Raw genomic sequence first — 6,000 nt, forward strand, 5'->3', positions numbered from 1 at the left:
CATCAGAGCATTAAAAATAGCAGTTCAGTACAGTATTTAGTCCTGCACATGAAAGGTTTAGGTGCTAGAATGGATGATTGTTTCAGGTTACAAAACTGTTTAAAGCCTACTTTCTTGTCTGAATGAGCTAAAAGCAGGTATGTCTGCTATATAAATTGTGGTAATAGCCCAGCCATGAAATAAATGACCCCCAAGACAGATTCAGCCACTGAATGATTCTAACGGCAGCATAATTCACTAATGTGAGCAGAATAGCAGTTTCATATACAGTCGTATAATGACTGAATCACTACTGTGGAAACCTCTTCTGCTATTTCTACCACAAATCCTACATTGGTTTGCATGTCTTAGGGAGGCTCTGTCCTTTTGGAATGTTGTTCTATCTGTATTCTTTATGGTATTTTTCACCTTCAATAATTAAAAAAAAAATATAAGGGATATACTTATGATTTGTTTTCCAAAAAAGTACCATGTACAATGTTGGCCTGAGACAATTTCATATCTATTTACAGACTGGGAAAGAATTAACATGTTTCTGAGTGTTGGGAGAGAATGAAGAAAACATGTAGTTTGAGTTTACATTTTAAGCATTGCAATTGTGACACTTCTGCATTAACTGGGTCAGAGTGATTTGGGTGATAAGAAAGAACTGCTTAAAATGTTTTTCACAGTGGTAAGTCCTAGACTGTAGCCTGACAGTTTATTGCAGGAAATCAGCTGTTGTCCTATATCAGGATTTTATATTACCTATGTTATCTTTACAGTGTTTTCAAGAAAAACTTACCATGGGCTGGTAATATAAAAAAAAATTCTCATAATTGATTGTCTATTTTTCCAAAATATTTATGTATTTGTGTCTTCCATTAGTATTTGTGTAGAGGAAATCTCTTTTGTTTACTTGTGTCATGCAAAACTTGATTGTGTTTGTTAAAATTCACATGGCTCTCTACTGGCATATGGAAACTGAATAGAATTTGCATAAATTCAAATTCTACTCAGGCTCTCCAACAATTTCTGTCTTATTTTCTGGTGACCACAACTCTAGGAAAAGATGTCCTTTTGGCTCATGGAGCTAGATACAGGAATCAGGAAGCACTGCAGGAGTATTCTGTGGGAGTTGATGCTAAATAAACATGTCTCAAGGAGTGATACAGCTTACTTCATGTTTGTTGAAACCCCTATCAGTAGGAAAGCTGTGACTTTGTTCAGTTTTAAAATATGATATGGTGTCATATTTGAAATATGATATTCATCTCACAGAGGCTAGCTTTTGCTAAATTATATTCATACTAGTAGAGCAGCTCTGAATTATGATGTACAGTTGAAAGATTCTGTCACTGTCAATATCTGAAAAAAGCTGTACTAAAAATGGATTCTTTCTGCAGCAGTAACTTTATGGTGGTCCCCGAATTCAGTATTGCCAATGGAAATTACTAGCAATGTAGCCTTAGGCTTTGACACTTTTGTTATCTTAGACATGGATATTCTGCGCTTTAGTCAATATCTAAGGAAATGATGAATATTCATAAATTATTAAGCTAAATACTTCTCCAAAAGTAGAGTAGTGGGAGGAAATAGATACTTCTGCTATTTCTATTTTGTGCTAGTCCTTACCACTTCTGAATTGCAGAAATAAATGTTGACTGTAGTCGTAGTAAAAATCGTCTCCTTGGTTGTCTTGTATATGAGCAGTCAGGTCCTTTTCCCATGGACTGTGATGTTGCAAGACACTTAGTGCATACCAGCTGGGAAATAAACCTTATGTAAGGTTAAAAGTCTGATGAAAATATGTGTTGTTACAATAACAGTAGGTAAAATTGCACTTTTAACTTCTTTTGTTCTAGAGCTTCTTATCTTCCCATTTTTCTTTCAATCCCTTGATTACGTTTGCAGCGTCAAGATCCATATGATAATGTCCCTTTCTGTCTGAAAACCAGATTCTGTAGCTACCAGTATATGAAATAAATTATTTGATCAGTGCAAGTTCCTTTGGATCCCTGTATTGAATGACCTTTGCCCATCTATATTCAGTCATCTGAAAGCAGCCTATGAAATTGTGTTTTTTGGAATCTGTTGGTAACATACTGTTACTATTCTCATAATTTCTTTCTGCTATATGATGGCTCATAGTGTAACTGGCATTCCATAGGTACTTGGTTTCTCAACCTGAATCCGAGGTCTCAGCAACTCTGTCTATATTTTTGCTAAAAAATTGCTTTTTTTTTTAGGCTCTCATAGTGTTAGTATCTCTTAGAACCCACCAATTCTAGATAGTTGGATTATTGGTATGTCTTGGGAAGTGATGCTTTTTCAGTCTTGTGTGCTTATCTTCTCTTTACTGTGACAAAAATTATTTGTGTTCCTTTTATATAGCAATACTAAGGCAGTCATGCAAAAGTTCTCTGAATTCACTTCCACAATACATCAATAAAATTATTTTACCATTACCTTGTATTATCATTGTACATTTTCTCTGGCCAGAGAAACAATATATTAATCATATATATATATATATATATATTTGCACAGTAATACATATGACAGAAAATTTATATTTCTGTGTTAAAAATAGCAGTATAATAATCCAGTTTGAAAACATTAATTCTACTAAGTTTCCCATGATGAGGAAATAGTCCCTGAATTGGAAGGCCAGGTTAAGCACATTTAGGTTTTTGGTGCCAAGAGAGAAATATTCTGTGATTGTCCTCCAGACCATTCCTTTAAATGTCTTCCTCCTTGGAAATAATACACACAAAATGAGTAATGCTTGTGCTGGTGTGGACCCAGGCACATGCACTTGTACCCAGGGAATAACAGATGCTCTCAGATCCCATGATAGATGCAGAAACACAAAGGCCAGAACAGATTTAGATTAATAAAAAATGTGTTCTGCATCTGTAACAGATTATCTGTAAGAAAGCATGTTCCTCAAGTATCTGATTTTTCTTTTTTCAGAAAAAATGTTAAACTGAAATAATTTTATTTGTAAAGAATATTCTGGCAATACATGGAAATTAGACTAATTTAATTTGCCTTTTCATTCCTTATTTCTTGATTTTGAAAAGACTGAATTATTTTCATCAGTAAAGATTGTAAAAGTTGCTGGTGAAACCTTGCAAATGTCCTTTGAATTTACAAAGACAGTAATTTCATTTTGTTATTATGAATTGTTACTGTTGGGATAGCATTTTTAATGTTGTCTGCCTTTCTGTTCAGTGAGCTAAGTGCAGAGGTAGAAGGAGTTTGCCTTCACACAAAATGTACTTACTTATTTCAAAGTGTTTCTGTAATTTTGTTTTTTGTCACCAAGCTATAGAAAAGGGTGATTAAATGTATGTGTGGTCATTCAATAAGGTGATTTGAAATAGGCTGAGACTTCTGGGTGGGGGGAAGAAACAAATTTTAAATGTCAACTGCGGAGAGGTACCCCTTTACCTCACTTAGTTGGTCAGTCAAGTGAAGCTGTAGGAACAACACAAGTATTTCTTTCATGGCTACACCAACTGTGATGCCAAGCATAGTCCATAATCTCTTCTGTAAGGTGCAGCATGTGCATATGTATGGATTAATTGTTGAATAGTCATAAGAAAATAGGAAGAGGACTGAAATGATCTCTATGTCACTAGGTTTAGCCTCCTCAGTTTTAAGAAATCATATCAAAAAGCATATTAGAGTCCCTTTTATGGACAGCTTAAGATGCATTTTGAAGTGAGTGATAGTTCTGCTGCTCACTACTTTTGTTGGAAGGCTCTTACAAAAATGCATTTTACTTTTTAAATGAGGATCCTCTTCCTAATTTTGGCCTAAGTATTTGTGGCAATTATGAATCCAGTTGCCTTTTTGCCAGGATTCTTTAGCCTGGATCGATCTCTCCTTGCCTGTTCTCTGCTATCTGATGTTGTGGTGGGTTGACTCTGGATGCCGGGTGCCCACCAAGGTGCTCTAGCACTCCTCTCATCAGGTGGACAGGGAGAGAAAATATAATGAAAAGCTCAGGGGTCAAGATGAGGGCAGGGAGAGATCAACCGCCAATTAATGTCAAAGACAAAACAGGAGACTTGACTTGGGGAAATTATTTTACTGACAAAAAAATCAGAGTAGAATAATGAGAACTACTAAGTCTTGAAACACCTCTCCCAAACCCCCCTATCTTCTTGGGCCCACTTTCACTCCCCATTTTCTTTACTTCTCCCCCAAAACAGTGCAGGGGGACAAGGAGTGAGGGGTGTGGTTACTACTCACATTATTTACCTCCTCTGCTGTGAGATCCCTCCTAGAAGAAGGCCCTCCTTGATCATCTCCAGTGTGAGTTCTTCCCATGGACTGCAGTTCTTCATTAACTTCTCCAACATGAATGTCTTCCACAGGGTGCAGTCCTTCAGGAGCAGACTGCTCCAGTGTGGTCCCCCACGGGGTTAAAAGTCCTCCCAGCAAAACTGCTTCAGTGTGTCCTCTTCTCTCCATGGGTCCACAGGTCCTGACAGAAGCCTGCTTCCCAAGGGACTACAGCCTCCTCTGGGCATCCCCTTGCTCTGATGTGGGGTTTTCCATGGCCTTGCAAGTGGATTGTTGCTCCACCATGGACCTCCATGGGTTTTAGAGGCCCAGCTGCCTCACCAATGCTCTTCATCACTGGTTGCAGAGGAACCTCAGCTCTGGCATCTGGAGCATCTCCACCCCCTCCTTCTCAGTGACCTTGGTGTCTGCAGAGCTGTTGCTCTCTCTGGCTGCTACTTTTTCTGCAGATTTGTTTTCTTTCCTTTTTAAATCTGTTATCCCAGATGTGTTACCACCATTGCTGATGGGCTTGGCCTTGGCTAGTGGCCTGTCTGTCTTGGAGTTGGCTGGTCTTGGCTCTGTGTTGGACATGTGAAAGCTTCTGGCAGTCTCTCACAGGAGCCACCCCTGTAACCCTAGAAGTGTTAAAATCTTGCCCTGCAAGTCCAATGCATATGTGGTATCATAATTGGCTTACTTTTATTTTTCCCGGTGTAAGTATGTCAGTGTGTCTGTGTTTTCCATTGGAAGACAGAGAAGCTGTCTATTCCTTTGATTATCTTTGAAGAATTCTCTGCACTTGATCCAGTTTGTATCTTTTTTAACATTGATGTTTTGAAGTATAGACTGCATTTCTGCTGCAATGCTTTATACAATAGCATTTATACTTTATTTTTTTTTTATGGAAATAGTCTTCCAAAAGCATCATATGATTTCAGTTGTCTTTTTCAAAGCTGTATCAAATGGGTGTCTTGGGTGTCCTGTGATGGCCATCCTATTTCTATACTGCCTCCAGTTGTCTGTATTTCGTAGCCTTCAAGTGCATAACACTGTGTTTTGCAGCATTAAAATTTAATCCAGTTTCTATTGCTTCAGTCCTCAAGGTCATAGAGATCTTTGTGTATGATGTTCTGGTCCTCAGCCAAGACTGTTGCTGCTTTATAGTTTTACATCAGCAAACAGTAATTAATACATGTATTTTTTTGTGTCCAGGTCATCAGTGAAAATATTAAGAAAAGACTCATACTCAAATGGATCCTTAAAGATCTCCTTTAAGACTTGCCACTCAAATGAGTAGTTCTACTTTCAGTACATATCACTATGTTCTGTTGAGGCCATTTCTTACCTACATTGCATTTCTTGTGCTCATTTCCTTCATCATGCCCAAGTAATACTCCATACAGATCAAGCCACTGCTGAAAGTAATTGTGTTCCTTGGAGTTGTATGCTTATCTTTTCAATACCTTTCTGAAGTACAGATGTAATCTTTTCTAATTCCATTGGTTTTATTTAAAATACTGTAAGTTGTTTAGGGGAAAAAATAGGCAAAATCATCTTTTGGTAGAGACCAAGGAGACAGCTAATAGATCCTTTTCTCTCTGTGTGTATCTATCAGTATGAATATGTGAGTACAGAGAATGATGGGGGCAGACTTGCATGTTGGAATTGTTGGTGTATTACCCAGAGTCTGAGCTGTCCCCAGCCATGTGTCTGTGCAGCTGT

The sequence above is a fragment of the Parus major genome, chromosome 4 (genome assembly GCF_001522545.3).
Source record: "Parus major isolate Abel chromosome 4, Parus_major1.1, whole genome shotgun sequence".
In the NCBI taxonomy this organism is placed as follows: Eukaryota; Metazoa; Chordata; class Aves; order Passeriformes; family Paridae; genus Parus; species Parus major.